General features: G+C 46.5%; 1 protein-coding gene and 1 pseudogene across 1 annotated transcript in view; one reads left to right on the plus strand and one right to left on the minus strand.

Annotated features, from left to right (window-relative positions):
• GAS7 (growth arrest specific 7) overlaps positions 1-17,281 on the minus strand; it is a 202,123-nt gene that overhangs the window by 149,848 nt on the left and 34,994 nt on the right. The gene's annotated exons all lie outside the window — the stretch shown is intronic.
• Positions 12,399-12,498, plus strand: LOC112471432 (annotated as a pseudogene).

Below are 17,281 nucleotides of genomic sequence, written 5' to 3' on the forward strand. Positions count from 1 at the left end.
TGGGGAGGGAGCCAAAAAATAAAAACCATAAAGAATATTAAAATGGAGAAAAAAATAGAATAAAGTAAGGAGAATCAGGAGTTGGGGCGGGGGCAGGGAGGCAATTTTAAATACATCGAGATGTTATCATTGCTTCCAAGTCACGGATGAAGATCTTTCTAGCTCCTCTGCTCACTTCCTTTCTTCCACCATTCATTCATTAATTCATCAAATAGTTACTGAATGTTCACCATAGGCCTGCCTCAGGCATTGCCTCCTCTCATAAAGCTTATTATTCTATTCAGGAAGATAAATGTTAAGACAACTAATTCTAGAAGGGTCATGAATGAGCAGAAACTCACTGTCTCATAGGATTCCTATAAGCATGCCTATCAAAATGAAACACGAAACACGATGAAACAAAGAGCTGCAGGTCCCTCCCAAGAGGGTCTGATTCTTCATCAAGAGCCCCATCCACTTCTTTCCTCCTACTTCACATCTCCCCACCACCACCACCATTACCACTACAACCTGGGGCAGTTAACAGTGTTCTCTTCTCAGTCACCAGAAACTCAGCGTTTTCCTTGGCAGCTGCCCACAGAATGTCCTTACACCTTTGCTGGTCACTATCCCAAAGCATCTACTGATTTCAGGGCCTTCTCAATTACCTTGTCTATTCCATGCTTCAGACCAAACATCTTCTCAGAAGTGCCAACCACAGTACTGAGTGGGCCGGGCAGGCTGCCATCTCCTCTGATCTGAGCATCTCTGTTGGGCAGACTTTGTTTCCTTTTCCCTGGCTACGCTCATTCCCAGGGCCACAGTGGCCTGGGAGTAGAAGATGAGCAGGGATGTCACACCTAGGCTGGTTTGGCAGCTAGAAGATTAAACTTGTTTGGCAGCTCACACCTCTGACCACAAGTGGGAACTCTTAGCAGCACTAACCATCAAGGAACTACAAGTGAGCCAAGCATAAAGGCTCTTCCTGTTTGGAGTAAAGTCAAGACTGACCTTTGGTGCATACCCGACTTGGACGCTGGACCCTCCATCTCTTTCCACTCCATGTCCAGCAGTGAGCCAGCTGGACCAGTGCTGGCCTTAGGCCCCAGTGGATGACACAGCCACCAATGCAAAGGAACAGCCACCAGGAACTGGTGTCATCCACCTCCCTCAGCCCTACCATAAACTGTTCCAATCTCATCTCCCCCCAGAGTTGTGGGAAACTGAGAAGATGGGGCACTATTACTTTTCTTTCCCAATACTGTGTCTCCCCTAAAGGTTCAGCTAGACCAGGACTCAATCCCAGACCACAAGTGGAAGTTCTGTTCTTCAAAGCAAACAGATGATTCTCAACAAAGCTGCTCTGAGCCCTCCATCCCTCACCAGCTTCACAGGTGGGCATGGGGGTGGAGGAAGAAGACATGTAGGCAAGGAGGCTATGTGGGTGCCTCTCCCCGACTACTCTCATTCTCATCTTTTCCTCCCCTTCGCAATAGCTACATGAAGCAAAGGCCTACTGGGACCCCAAACTTGGAAACCATCTCCTTATTCAAACTGAGTGAGCAGATGCATTTAGGATGGGGTATTGACAGAGCTGCAGGGGCTGAAGGGGTCCTCCCCTCCTCCTCCATGGGATGGGGGTACTGAAGGAAGGAGTATGCTGTCGTTTAGATCAGGGGCTCTGGAGAGAGATGGCCTGGGTACAAACCCTTTCGCTGGCTGGGTGACACTAAAGAAATGATTTAACTCCTCTGTGACTCGGTTTCCCCATGTGTAAAATGGGCCTGGCAATATTTATGAGCTTGCTGTGAGGATTAAATGAGCTTTTAGAATGGTGCCTGATAAACAGTAAATGGTATCTTTTATTAAATATTTTTCAATCGACAAATCTGTGTTAAAATAGTCTATCCATACATGAGGCCACACATTTATTGGTGGGTATGTACAAAGGTACTGAAAAATCTGCCCTTATACCACTGAGATTGCTTACTTCTTATTCCTCATTAACCTCTCTCATATGCTTCTCCTACCTCCTTCATCCCAACAAAGTCTCAGAAAACTAGAAGATTCCTGGGTGCCACCAGCACCTCAGAAAAGAGCTCAGCAACCTTCCCCCAAGCACAGCACAGTCATCTCAGAAACCACTGAGGCAAACTGTCATGGGGGAAGACTTGGGAGGAGGTAGTAGGCAGATCTATGGCTACCTGGAGCTCTGTGGCCCCTTGACACAAAGCCTCCAAAAGCATGTGGTGACATCCTTACCTCTCACCAATGGCACTGAGATATGACCGAGAAGCCAGCCATGCAAAGTCCACCAGTCGAAGCCCCGCTCTCCAAATGGTGTGAGCACCACTGCCCTCGGTGGTGCTCGGAGGTGGCGAGAGAGAGAAGAACGTCGGAGGACACAACTTACTAGTTAGCTATGTGACCTGAATCCCAAGTACGCCTTCTCATCTGTAAACAGGAGCAGCACCACTCTCCCAGACCCACCCAAAGGACTGTGCTTTGGAAACTCCTAAAGCCTCAAAAACAGCCAGCCACTGTGTTTTCGCTCACCCTCTCTGCCCACTGAAGACTTTCAAATAAACAGTGCTTTCTCCTTGGAAAAGTAGCTAGTGCCTAAGCCAGCATCTTTTAGAAACCCACGTCTTCTCCTCAGTCTCAGGCATGTTCAGATAAGAACCCAGATAACCTTCACTCCAGGCACTTTCCCAAACACCTGGGTTTATTTATGTGGCCCTACTCAAAAACACACTCCTTTTTCCAAACCAGGCAAGGAGCCACCTGGCGCCTGGCTTACCAGGAGCTCCCCACCGGAAGGGCAGCGTGATCACCTCCCTACCTTAGGGTTGATGACTGCAGGTTTGGTTAACAGCCACAGAACGGAGGGTGGAAAGCCCCCAGCTCCCAGTCACATCTCCACTACACCACGTTATTTATGACCACAAGCCTTCTTTTTTTCACCCATATACTTAAAACACAACATCATACCACTATGGAATTAACTGAAATATGTGAACATGTGCAGATTAAAGATCTTCACTTTTTTAAGGCCAAATGGCAGACTCTGTGTTCAAACAAATATTTTTATATCTCTTTATTTGAATGCCTTTAGATGAGGCACACACCCTGTAGGTAGCTTGTGGCCTTCAACACTCAGTTTGAGTCACCTGTCAAACACAGGGAAAACACTGAAAGCTGTTTTTCAAACACCCTACTTACAGCAGTGGTCCAGGAAGCTTTGGAATGGCAGCAGAATTGCCTGGAGGAGAGCTCCTTAAACATAGATGCGGCGGGTAGGCGGGGGACACTCGTGGTTTCTGACTGAGCAGGTCTGGGTGTGGGGTCTGAGAACATGCATCTCCAGCGAGTTCCCAGGTGATGCTAAGGCAAATGCTGCTGGTCCAGGGACCACACTTCCAGGAGCCTCACCTCAGAATATGGAAACTAAAATGTACACTAGGGATCGCCCAAAATGATCACAAGGATAGCCAGGAACGCTCCACCCCTTGCTGCCCTCTACCCCCAACCCCGGTTAACAACACCTGGTCCAGTCCTGCTGTTGAACTAACACAGGCTGTTCCAGCTCCCTCCTCAAAGACAGGTGGGGCTAAGGGTGGAAGTCCCAGCACCCAGTCACCACTCACACAAACTGTGGCCCCTGCCAGTTCTTGTTTCCTGTTCCTTAGGGTTGCAGAAAGAAGCCACTGGGGTCCCTAGGCTGCTGCCTTCAACATCCAACTGCAGGCCCTCTCCTACAGCTTGCTCCCCTCTCCAAGCAAGGGCTCTATTCCCCGGTCCAGGAATAGACAGGCATGGCTACTCAGGGGAGTTCTCAAAGCTTGGAGGGTAGAGTCCAAGGCCCCAGAGAAGGGAAGGGGCACAGCAGAACCCTGCAGCAGCTGATTCCAGGCCAAGACCCACCATCCTGAGCAGAGCATGGAGACAGTGGTGGGGTGAGGCGGCAGTCCACGCGAGCACACTGTACCCAGTGTCCCAGCCACACAATGCACAAGTGGCCGGCGGGGCAGGCAGCCAGGGCCCACTCATGCCAGTACCATCTGGGAGCCCTTGCCAGGCCTCGAAGGGCTAGCTGAAGAAGCTGGACTCTGTCCTGGGGCACAGTCAGGCTCTATTCTTATCTCAAGGGGAAATGCGTGACTCTCCTTGCAGTGAATGGAGGCCCCTGGCGAGGTGGAGGAGGAAACAGAGCAGTCACTGTGCCCAAGAGGGCTCCCCACATGGCTCCCGGCTCCAACCGGCCCTTCGTGGCGTGGCCTTGCACAAGCCTCCAACAAGGAAAGGCCAGTCCAAGAGTGAAAGCAAATGAATGGTCCGGGGCAGAATGCCCCTCACTCACACTGCAGAACTCGGGCCACACGCAGGGGTCCTAAATGAGACCCCCAGAACAAAGCCCTAGAGGAAAGACAGCCTCCACAATAGTCCCTTACCAAATCCCAAAGGAGGGAACCAAGATATCCTATGCACCCCACACACAGACATGAGCCCCCGCTAGCAGAGACGTGGCCTCCCTCTCATCTAGCTTCCACAACATCATTGGCAGGTCACGACAGATCCCATTAAGAACTCCCTTTAGGACACCAAATCCTAGCCTTGGCCAGAGAATGGGGCTTCAGGTATTCTCCAGGGCTAAAAAATTGGTATAGCACTCTTTTTTCCAGGAAATTAATCTCAGCACAAAAAGATGACATCACAGGGAATATCAGCTTCAGTAATTTTAATAAGAGTGGGGGAAAAAAAGTAATCTCAGTGTCCATCACTAGGGGATTTAAATAATAAATAGTTCATTCATATAATGAACTAATAGCAAATACTTAAAAAAAAAAAAAGGCTTTAGATACACTTAGTGACAGAGAAAGATATTCAAAAATATTATGTTTAAAGAAGAAAACAGGTTGTGTAACTACATGTATGATTAAAACCAGGAAAGCAAGGAAATTGTTCTTTCTTTCCCAGTAGAATGAAAGAGGGGAGTAAATCGTGATGGAGAAACTGGGGGTGGGTGGGATCTGGGTGGTGCTGGGAATGAGGCCAGGGTATGAGGGGTTGGCTGAGAGTAGGGACCACTGAAGTCCTGTTAAGCCCTCCTCTGGATCAGCCTTAAAGGCCTAGGAAAACATCCGGAAAATATTTAGCTAGTAAATCTTTTAGAAGCCCTCCACCCTGTTTTATTTATTAACACTTCCCTCCTCTTCTCCCACCCTTACACATACCCAAACCCTCCTCCCAATTTATATCACAGAGCCAGAGGGAGCTGGACGAGTTAGACTCTGTGAGCTCCTATGGTCTGACCATTGTGGGTGCCGCCAGTCTGTAGCCTAGACTCATGTGTCACCTGGTTCACCATCTCAGAGAAGCCCCCTGACCCACAGGGTGCCCACAACAGGGGCTGGGCCTGACAACACTATTGGCCTTCCCTGGTCACCAACTCATCAGCAGTGACTGACCCAGTGACTCAAGAGAGGGCAGGGGTTAAATGGGCTCTTCCTGCAGAAGGGAGCCGATCCTCAGACAAGAAAAAGCATTTGCTCCAAATACCTTCCTTCTGGGGGAATTCCTCGGAGTTCTCAGGGAGGAAACCCATAATGAATGAGAGTAAGGGAGAAGAGGAAGAGAGAATTCACATGCACATGTGCACAATTGTGAGCACATGCAAGAACATGCAAGAACATGCAAGCACATGCCTTCCTCCACCCTCAAGATCTCCTGTTCCTGGAAAGTCCACAGAAGTCAGGGAAGCTGCTTGCTGGTCTAGCAACAGCCCTGCTTTGAAGGTCAGGCGCCAATCCCAGCTGTGGAAAGGGAATATGCTACAGAACCCAGCAGACCTGGATTCTCGTCCCAGTGACAACGGAGCAGATAGAGACAGCGGTTCTGGGTTCAAATCCTGACTTCGCTCCTTGCTAAGCCAGATGATCTTCCTTGACTTCATGGGGTCTCCATTTCCTGACTGGAGAGTAATGGTTTGGAAGTCTAGAAACTGGGGTGTGAGTGCAGGTTGCTTACCAGATTGGGAGAAGGATACAACCTGAAGGCTGGATCAAGGTCACTGGTAGGTTTTGAACAGCACACTGCATTGTTTGCTGTTGTTTTTGATTTGAATCAATTACCAACATTACAAGATGGAGAGATTTCAGATTTCCAGCTGGGCATAATGGTACCCATGACTCGCTGATGCTGCCTGTTTCCAGTGGCACATAATTCCTCAGATCTTAGTGACCTACCTGTCCCCTGACATCTGCATCAGTCACCACACACCAGAGATAATCCAACATTCTGTGATTGTGGGTATCAGCTCTGCTCTGAACACTGGGGCTATTTTCTAAGCAGTGACTCAGGAAGCCCTGGGAAAGAAGGCAGCAGTGCCTCCACAAGCCCCTCCTGGACCCAGCTTCTGCTTGCATCAGGAGAACTTCTGGCTTCCAGGGGCCACCATGTAGCCCTCCCACTTTTGCACAGCCTGCGGTATGGAACTGGGCCAGGTGGGGGCTAATGGGGCAGGGGCTGGGGCTTTGCTAACTGGCTCCACAGATGGAGACCTGGGCTGGAAGGACTGCATGTAATGCTCACTTTTTCTTTGCTCCAGAACCCTCATCGTCAACAGCCACACCAACGTCCCTGAAAGCATTTCAACTGTGCACTCCCAGAGGGTGAGACTCAGGGCTAGAGGACACAACTCTTACTTAAGAACTTTGATTTTAAAGCACTAACCTGAACGAGGGAAATGCTGGACCTAGGCAGAGAACGTCCCTAACCCAGAGTTCTGACTGGATTCCTCTCCAAGACATGAGCCCTGTCTCCAGGCCCCTAAGCCCTGAAACAAGGCAAGTTCCAACAACCAGGCTGAGTGGACCTGGGCAGAAAGCTCTGAGTAAACCCTAGAACCCCAAGCCTCTCCCTGGAAATGCTGATTAAACACCAGAACCATGCAAAGATCTGAGCCAATTCCAGGACCACCTCTGGGGCCACATAAGCTCTCGACAGAGCACATGCAAATACTGAGTCAGGGCTCTAAACATCTGGGGCTTAGCTAATCCTCTGTTCTCGGGTATTCAGCTTGGGTGGACTCCCAGGAGCAGCGGGGCCAGCAGGGGCTCTGGGTCCAGTTTCCAGGGAGTCAGGCCAGGCTTGGGAGCCCAGCACACGGCCCTGCCCCGCCTGGGGCCCCGAGTCACACATGAGGCTATGCGTGCGTCCTCCTGGCCCACACCCCAGGTTCCGGGGCGGCTCCACCACCCAACCCACACGTGGGAGCCAGAGGCCACAGCGCTCCAGGATTCCATTCTGATTCCATTCTGCGGTGGAGGCTTCTAGAGGAAACAATTCCCTAATCCCCTTCCTAAATCAAGGCCAAGAAACAACGTGGAGTGTCCCACAGATGACTGCTCCCCTCTGCCCGCTGTCCCTGCACTGACCTCCTGCTGCTGAGGAGCTATTACAGAGAGTGTGGGGGGAGGGGGGGGGACATGGGGATCCTGTGCTCACAGACCCACAGTCCAGGCTCCCACACTTGGTGCACTCAGCTCTGATTTTCAATCCACAGACCATCGAATTCCAGAGCAAGCTGAGGCCAAGTGCCTCCCCCGCTCACCCTTAACTGGGCCAGAATATAAAACTCAGTGTTTCATTACTTATATTTATTCAACAGCATTGTTCATTGCCTATTTTCATTTTCGGTAAAAGTTTTAATTGAAATCTTGTTTAAAATTCCAAAGAAAGGCATCTTTTAATGTAAATGATCCTTGATTGATTTGATTTCTCCCTGTGGGTCAGTAGACAGACATGACAAGAGGCTTCCCCACCCGTTGATTTAAATAAATAACACAGTTAAAGAAGCCTCGATGACAAATGCCAAGACTATACATGGGGAAAGAACAATCTTTTTAACAAATGATGCTGGGACAACAGAGAGCCACATGCAAAAGAATAAAGCTGTCCCCCTTTCTCACACCATTTACAAAAATTAACTCAACATAGCTCAGGTTCTAAATGTAAGAGCTAACACTATACAAGAAAATACAAGTGTAAATCTTCATGACTTTGGATTAGGTAATATTTTAAGTATTACAATAAAAAGCATAAGCAAGGGAACCCACAGAACGGAAGAAAAAAAACTTGTAAATCATATATCTAATAAGGGATTTTTATCTGGAATATATAAAGAACACTTATAAGAAAAAAACAATTGTTATTTAACAATTTTTTAAACATGGACAAAGATCTTTCTCCAAAAAAGATATAAGAGTAGGCAATAAGCACACGAACAGCTTCAATGTCATTTGCCTTTAGGGAAATGCAAATCAAAACTATAGAACACACTGCTTCACACCCACTAGGATGGCTATAATAAAAAAAAACATAGTAACAAATATTGGTGAAGATGTAGATATTAGACCCTCAAACAGGTAGGAAAACAAAACTACAGAGCAACTTTGCAAAATATCTGCCAGTTCCTCAAAAGCTTAATTACCATATAACCCAGCAATTCTGAATTCCTGCTCTTCAATCCCACCCCACTTTGCATATATGTATACATGTAAACACATGTGTACACATAGAGATGATTGCCACTCATCATTCATGTCTTTGTCTAGAGCTGTAACTCAGTCTCCGTATGATATCACATTTGAAAAAACATCACTCAGGTCACCAAAACTTACTTCAAAAGCAATTTGATTTTTAACTAAAATCTCTTTAAAAAGCAGGGTGAGGGGCTACATTCGTAACACAGAGCAGAACTGAAAATCTTATCCTCCCTTTCAATCTGACTCACAGGCAAATCTCCTTCCTCCCTTTATCTAAAGGACTTTAAATTTTTGCCCTCCCCCACCCCCAGCTTGGTTGGGCCTTTCTCCCCAGCAGGCATCCTTCCACAAAACACAGACAGAAGACAGACCCTCACACACAGAGGTTCAAGATCAGTCCTTTCTCTCTCCGTCCTGAAACTTCCAGACCTCTCCAATTTTGTCCCTCTGCCCATTACTCAGACTGGTTCTCCACAAGGAAGGCCAGGGACTGAGCTGGCCTAAACTAATAAGGGTTAGGGAGCAGCTATGAATGTCTCAACAGGTTCTGCTGGTATACATTTATGTTTCTGATTTTACCTTTTAATATTATTTTTAACATGTGCTTTCCTGTCTCCACATGGAGGGAAATAACCCGGCAGTGCCAGCACAATGCCTTCTTTTTCTTTCCCTTCCATCCAAGGCTCTGGTACCTCCTTCTGAGCTCGGTGCCCAGCGAGCACATAGACGCAGTGAGAACATCCCCAGGCCTCAGACCTGGGGGCGTGGTGATGGGGTGCCTGGCAGCCAAAGGAGGTGGGCGCTGCTCAGAGCTGGATGCCTAAGCTCTGGGAAGGAAATTAATTTTCAACAGAAGATCAAAGGAAGGAATACCAGCAGAAAACAGTGGGGAAGACTTGAAGCTGTGATATTTAAGAAGAAATAAGACTTCTTCCTTTTCAGAGTTCGGAAGGAGTTAGGGGGAGAGTTTAAAGAACAAGGACATAAATTAGCAACTTGGCCCCACTGGAGCACATGGGTGGGTTCAGGCTGCAACAGCACAACGGGCTGCCTGCAGAAGGACTAGACGCCCCGAATTAAAGCAAATGCCTCCCAAATGTTGTCTGTCTTTTATTAATTAACCACAATGTCACCCGTGGCAAAATGTCCCATGACTAACGCCGACTGTAACAGGGTGGCACCCGGCCAACTTGCTCATCTTTCTTTCCGAGCGAATCACCGATGACCCACGGGGAGGCTGGGGTGTGTGGGCAGCTTCTTCTCCCGTGGATCGGATCAACCCTAGAGTGTTTCTGGGCTTGGCCATGGAACAGAATTTCTCCCAAGGACATCTAAACCCTTTAGTTATTTTCATCTCTCCATCTAGCCAGAGGTTTGGAGAGTTGCTGGGGGTCCTCAGAGTTTCTCCCGACTCAGCACAACGGTGCTGTGGAAAATGCAGCCAGATTTCCCCAGACTGTAGAAGGGGGAGCTGACACATTTTCTTCTCACAGGAAAAGCCAAGTAGCTGTCTCTAAGATGAGACTTGTAATCCATCAGCAAATCCTGTCAGCGTCTCCTTCAAACTGGACCCCAAATCCGATGCTTCTCACCAACTCCGCTGCCATTATCCCAGATAGAGCTAACCATCCCTTTGGATCTGTTTGCCTCAACTCATAACCCGCTTCAATCCATTCTCCACTGGCAGCCAGTGACCAATTTAGGATAAGAAACCTGATCGTGTCACACACAGCTCACAAGCCCCCAATGGCTTCCCTTCACACTTAAAAAGAAAATGAGTCTTTGTGATAGCCCGTGAGGTCCTGCAGTATCTGGCCCTCCTTGACCACTCAGACTACAAATCCTTTCCCTTACCTCCTGTCTGTTTACCCAACTCAAGCTGCATGGCATCACTGCTGTTCCACAGGGACTTTGCACTTACTCTTCCTCTGTGGAAAGCATTCTTCCCCCAGATCTTCATCCAGCTCATTCTCTCTCTTCATTTAGTTCTCTACTCAAATGTCACCTCAGAGAAGTCTTCCCTGACCACCCCACTTAAAGGAAGCCTGTTCCAATCCGCCTTGCTCTCCATCCCCTCTCCCTGCTTTATATATCTTCATATATATCTTCATAGTATGTGTCACTCAGCTGATGTATATGTGAAATTGTGTGTGTTTATTGGAATGTAAGCGCCACTGTGCAAGGACTGTGTCTACCTTGTTTACTGCTGTATTCTCCATGTTGGGAACAATTCCTAGAACACTGCAGTTGCTCAATAAATATTTGTTGGATGAATGAGTGAATGAACAAATGAATTCTTGGTTGATGGGGGTATGTTAAGTAGGATCATAATACCCCCTCATGTGACACTTTTCATGGTTCTTTTATAGATGGGAAAGCATTTTAAAAAGTGTAGAAGAAGGAACTATTGATTCATTGCTATCCTTCTAACTCACTCGTAAGAAGGGAGGGAAAACCTAACTATGCCATTTCACAAATAAGGAGACAGAGATGCAGGACATTATTAAAAGGAATAATGAAACATACTGCCTTGTCCAAGGTCAAATTTGTAATCAAGAACCAAACCAGGACTAGAATCCAGGTTTCCAGATACTCTGGCCTATGCTCTTTCCACCCAACTGCCTCTGATTACAACATCTGCCCTGCTAGGAAATTTATTAATGTCATTAATCACATTAATATTTCAAAAATGAAAAAATGTATGATTGAGAAATGCTTGCAAGGAAGGCATCAGTTGACAAAATCCACACCTTTTTGTGGCTTCAAAAGTACTTCTATTCGGTATTAGGACCAGTCTAATCTTATATTCTCCATGAGGACACAGAAAAACACACATAAAAGGGATATTAAAATGCTAAATAGAAAATATACATGCTATCTAAAACCAACAGCCAGTTATCAGAGTTATGATGAAACCCCAGAGGAATTCTCATTAAAGACAGAACATGACTATTTATTAACATCTTTCTGAAACCATATATATAACCAATTTGAAAACATAATTAAATTTTCACTCACAATAACAAGAAGAAATTTCAACTTCCTAGGAGTAAATTTAATGTAGGGAATACACAAGCCCTATGTGAAGAAGCCACTTACTGAGGTGACAGAATGAAACTTTATGTGGTGATATTGTGTTCTTGGATACTGTCAAAAACTGTACAAGGCCTGAGATTACTACCCTAGGTCCAGGAGCAAAGTGAGACACCTGACATCCTTAATTCCATTTAATATACCCAATTAATGACCCTCTTTAAAGGGGGGATTTGTATTATTATTCCTCTTTCATCGAAGAGGCACAAATCAGGTTATTTCCGTAAATTTAGATCGCTCTGACTCCCGTATCTACTGTCCTCCCACCAGTTCACCCAACCTTCTGGTGGTGTGATGGATTTCTAATGTGTCAACTTGGCGATGCTGAACTTCAGTTCCCAGAATTCACTGTCTTGTATGTACTGGTTAGGGTAGACCATAGGAAAATTCTTGAGAGGTCTGGAGGGCACAAGGGAAACAGAAGCCATGCACGTTGTTGCTGACGTGCTGACTCCCTCTCTGGCATGAAGCACTGGCCCAGCCACAGATACCCCACCCTCCCCCAGACCCCACTCAGCTTCTCTGATGCCTAAGCCAGGTCTATGTGGTTCACTCTGTGACAAAGGGCCAGGCTTCTGCAGGACCCCCACACCACCAAGGTGAGAGGCAATCTCAGTCTGTCCTTGAGGAGTTCCAGCTCATGATATTTCCTTCCTGACTTGGGCTGCCCTGTGGGTTTCAAACTCCAGCATCAGTTGTGGAGACCACAGCCTCACAGAGACAGCTTAACCCCTCAATGGCAAAAGACCAATTCCCTGTATTAAAATAAAAAAAAAAAAACATGCCACCCTGAACAAGCCTGATCCCGTCGGATCTCGGAAGCTAAGCAGGGTCAGGCCTGGTTAGTACTTGGATGGGAGACCTCCTAGGAAGACCAGGTGCTGTAGGCATAAAAATAAATAAATAAGGGATTGTAAACTGACAAGATTACAATCTGTGAGGTCAATGAAGGGTTGCCTCACCTAAAACAAATTAATTAAAAATAAATAAAAATGTATATATTTATGTGTCTACATATGTCTGTGTGTGTCTGTGCACTGTGTGTAAGTCTATGAATCTGTCTGTCTACACATATGTCTATGTATATATGTGCATGTGTGCCTATGTCTACATGTGTGTATGTCTATGTGTATGACATACATTTATATCTATGTGTGTATCTCCTACTGGTTCTGCTTCTCTGGTTAAAGCCTGGCTGATACTGCTGCTAAGGTGCTCCTCACCAGAAGTCCCCCAGAGCAGCGGTCCCCAGCCCTTTTGGCACCAGAGACCGGTGTTCCTATGAGAATCTAATGCCTGATGATCTAAAGTGGAGCTGAGGAGGTGATGCTAGTACTGGGGAGCAGCTACAAATACAGATGAAGCTTTGCTCTCTTGTCCACTGCTCACCTCCTGCTGCACAGCCCAGTTCCTAACAAGTCACAAACCGGTACTGGTCTGTGGCCCCTGGGTTGGGGACCCCTGCCCCAGAGGACAGGTGGTCATGCACTGTGATTATCACTGTGCCCCTCTATGCTACCACCACACTGAGGTAAAAAGAATTTGATTCCCTTCTATGGTACTGCTAACATAAGTGCTAAAGATGAAGGACCCCATGCTAGTCACCACCCCACTGTGCCTCAGTGGATCCCTCAAGCAGGGGTAGACACACACAGAGGGATCTGATGGCTGCTGAGCTGCCCCCACCCAGCTGGGCCCATCTGAGAGCCATGGAAGGCTACTTCTGGAGACCCAGGGAGATGCCCCAGGGCCCTGGTCCTGACTCACCTCTGAAATTTCCTGTCTGGGATGGTGTCCACAGGCTACATTCAGGGGACTCTAGAGCCACGTTTGAATGAGTGCCCAGGTAGGCCTAAATAAACCCTGCAGATACCCCAGGGCAGGTCCAAGCACCTAAGATAGCAGCTCTGAATTCTCCCCTCCAGGGAACTCAGCTTCAAAGAAGTAAAAGGGAGGGATTGGAGGCAGTGCTGGCGGCTACCTGGAACATGCAGGCCCCACAACACAAGATTAGGGGCAGGACTTCAGAATCCGACTCTGCTAGGTGCTAAAACAAGTGGCCTCGAGCAAGCTTTCTATGAATTCCTCACCTTTAAAATGTGTATAATAGATATCTTACAATGCAGGGTTGTGGAGAGGGTTAATTTTTATTTTTGTAAAGCATAATAAATGTTACTTGTTTTTGTTAAGATTATCACTTGTCAGAATAATTTTGTCACGGCTCACAGTGGTGAGTCAGTAAGTACATTAAAGAAATAGGATAGAGTATATATTAAAGTTATACAGTTGTTATAAACCAAAAGCAGATTGTAAACCTTTCAAATTATCTGAAGAAACACACACAAAATAAAGTCAATAAAACAGACTATATAGTTAGTGTATAGTAAGTAACTACATATTTTTAAAGGTTTAAAAAGAGGAAACATGACAGCACTAAAACCAATAATTACCATACAGAAAAAGATTCTCAGATGTCCCCAATATATTACAAACTTATGTAAATTTTATTATTTTTTCAAATTCCATGCAGCGTTGATCAAGACACACAGTTCTGTATGCAGGCACAGGCTGAACTCATGGGAGTTCAGACAAAAATAATAGAGTGTGTGATATAAGCTGAATTGCATTGCCCCCAAAATTCATATGTTGAAGTCCTAACCCTAGTACCTCAGGATGTGACTGTGTTTGGAGAAAGGGTCTTTAAAGAGGTGATTAAGTTAAAATGAAGTCACTAGAGTGGGCCCTAATCCAATATGACTGGTGTCCTCATAAGAAGAGATTAGGACACAGACAAACACAGAGTGCAGACCATGTGAAAACACAATGAGAAGGCACCATCTACAATCAAGGAGAGAGGCCTCAGAGGAAACAACCCTGCTAATAACACTTTGATCTTGAACTTCCAGCCTCCAGAACTTTGAGAAAATAAGTGTCTATTGTTTAAGCCTCCGCCGCCTACCCTGGTCTGTGGCACTTTGTTCTGGCAGCCCAAGCTAATACAGTGTGTTAGATGGACTCCACGGGCAAAGGGGGGATCACAGTTCGAGCTGATGAGCATGGAAGAAAAAGGGGCCGACAAGGAAGGGGCTCAGGCAGGCCCAGGCCCATCTTTACCCCGATGTGGCCTAGGGCTAAGAACAGTAAGGGCCCCAGCCAGGCGTAGAGTCCACACTCAGCAGCTTGAAAGAAGTAGATGGAGTGCTCACAGTGGTAGACCAGCAGCCTGCTCGAGATGTGATCACAGGGAGACTCTCGTGGCTCCATGGACTTCAAGGGGCAGGAGGAGGTTGGTAATTGATTCCATTTCGGGGCCCTCTTTGAACCTGAGGAATCTGCTGCTGTGCCCACCTACACTCTCACTGTCTCCAAATCAGAGCCAGGAGAATGTTCCGACCATGGCTGCTGAAGTACTCACCAAAAGGTACTCAGGAGAACAGATGAACCTCTGTCTCTTACGGGTACTACCAGGCCCAAGAACATTATCCCCACATGAAAGAGAATGACTCAGATCAGAGCATGAGGCCTCAAGGTGCACTTTTGGGGGCCTGGTCAATCAGACCAGAGTGAATTCCATTCAAAGTTGTGAGATCAGCCCAGAGTGGCCAATCTCTGCAGAACCCTTAATATCAGACAAGAAAGGGCCTGAGAAATGACTATATAAATTAATACCGATGGACACTGGATTTCTAATAAGAAAGTATAGTCTTTTTTTAAGCAAGAAGAGAATTACAGGACAGACACAACTGGCCAGATCAATAGCTCCTCTGAGAATCCTCTAAACACCAAACCCCTAATCGGAGACTGGCAATTGGCTGAGGAAGGGGGAAAGCACCCAACAGAAGCCACTTGGTACCAAAGATCACGAGTGTTTTCTGGAGATGCATAGCCAGTTCCTGAAAAGGAGTTCCAAACTATGGCTGGGCCGCTCCACCGAGATACTGTGAGAAAAGCTGGTTTCCCAGGGCGCGGGTGGAAAGACCACCAGAAAACCCCCAGCTGGTGGCTGGCTGAGAGCCTTGCCCAGCTCAAGCCTGCAAACGCCCTGATGTCTGGAGACAGTGCTGGCAAGAAATGTGCAAACACACACCCAAAGGAAAGAAAACACTCTCTGTACATCAGAGAAGCACTGGGAAGGGCATGCAGAAAGAAGAAAACTCCCAGCTTCCTCTAGAGCAAGTCATGCCCAGGTCAGTCTAAGTGAATGGTGCCTGGGGAAGCTCAAACGGCATGTAATTCTCAGAGCCCTATCCCCCAATCCTATCATTAGAAAAGTTAGTTAAGGGAGGAGGCACCAGAGGCTTGGAAGAAATCTTCAAGGCCCCAGAACCAGAGGCGGAAGCTCTGCCTAACCTCCAGTGGTCTGTCAGACACAGCGCTGTGATTAAGTAGCACCCATGGCCCTCAGGACCAGGTTCCGAGTTCCTGCAGGTACCACCGCCCTATCAGTGACCTGATCCCCAGGCCCTCCAGGACACTGCGAGGCTTGCTCAGCTTGGCTGAAAAACTGACTACCTCAGTGTGTACAGGCTACATTACAGTCAAGGGGTAACAACTTAAAGAGCACTCATTTTCTATCAGTTAAAATGCCTTATTTTAGGACCCACTATTTTAGAATCTGTGCTCCTCTGGACATGCTCAATTTGAGATCTACCTATTAAATCAATAGTTTTGATAAGTCAGGAAGAAGCCAAAAAGTCCTCTTCAAACACTTAATCACCCACTTTACTTTTATTTTCTAATGTGTTAGTAACAAAACATTTATCTGTACCTACCCAGTTAGCTTTAAAACATTTTAAAGTATTTTCTTCATCATACTTGCACAAGATCCACTATGCGCCTGGTTTGAGTCTTATGAATAAAAAGGTGTTTTCATACTTCTAGTCAAAGCCACAGCCGTGGGATTTAGGGTTTTGGGGAGAAGGAGGGATGTTTGTGTCCATCTGTTTAATCACAGTGAAGTATAAATACACAACTGCATCTCTGAAACTCAAACACCTTCAGACAACCTCAATTAAGCTGATTTTTAAAACACTCAGACAAACGGAAACATCCTAAAGGTTTCTGTAAACCGTTTTTGATCCCACAGCTGAGCCTATCTACCAGTTTGAATTTTACTAGTTATTTAAAGCAAGAGGAGCATCCTTCTATTTGCTCTTACAGCTCAAATGAGACCCTAAGATCAGCCAAAGATCCAACCATAATTTGATCGAAGCTTCCCAAAGCAAAGCTCGAACTCTCTTACTAACATGATTCTTTAAAAAAAAAAAATCAGAGCACCTTTATCCAGATTTTTAAATGAGTATAAACACTGCCAAGAGCTCATAATAAAAGAGTACAGAACTCCAAGTCAAAAGTCTGAATGCTCCATCTGTCTCTTACTAACGGCCACTTTCTAACCTGGAGCAAATCACAATCTCGTGTCCTCCGGTGTAAACTGGGGATCAAGAGAAAAGTAACTGCTCGTCCAAGCTCATGGAGCTACTTCAAGGACCCATCATATATTACACATGAGAACATATGATAAATCATAAAGCTCATCTATACCTTAATTATTGGCTAGCATAGGAATTTCTGACTGAGGAGCTTGGCAAAAGGGGGAGTCCAGATCATCTATCTGTTTTTTGTGTTTTTTTAATTTCTTGTGTTGGGGTTGCTTTTGTGGG

The sequence above is a fragment of the Pteropus alecto genome, unplaced genomic scaffold, assembly GCF_000325575.1.
Source record: "Pteropus alecto unplaced genomic scaffold, ASM32557v1 scaffold398, whole genome shotgun sequence".
NCBI classification, from domain to species: Eukaryota; Metazoa; Chordata; class Mammalia; order Chiroptera; family Pteropodidae; genus Pteropus; species Pteropus alecto.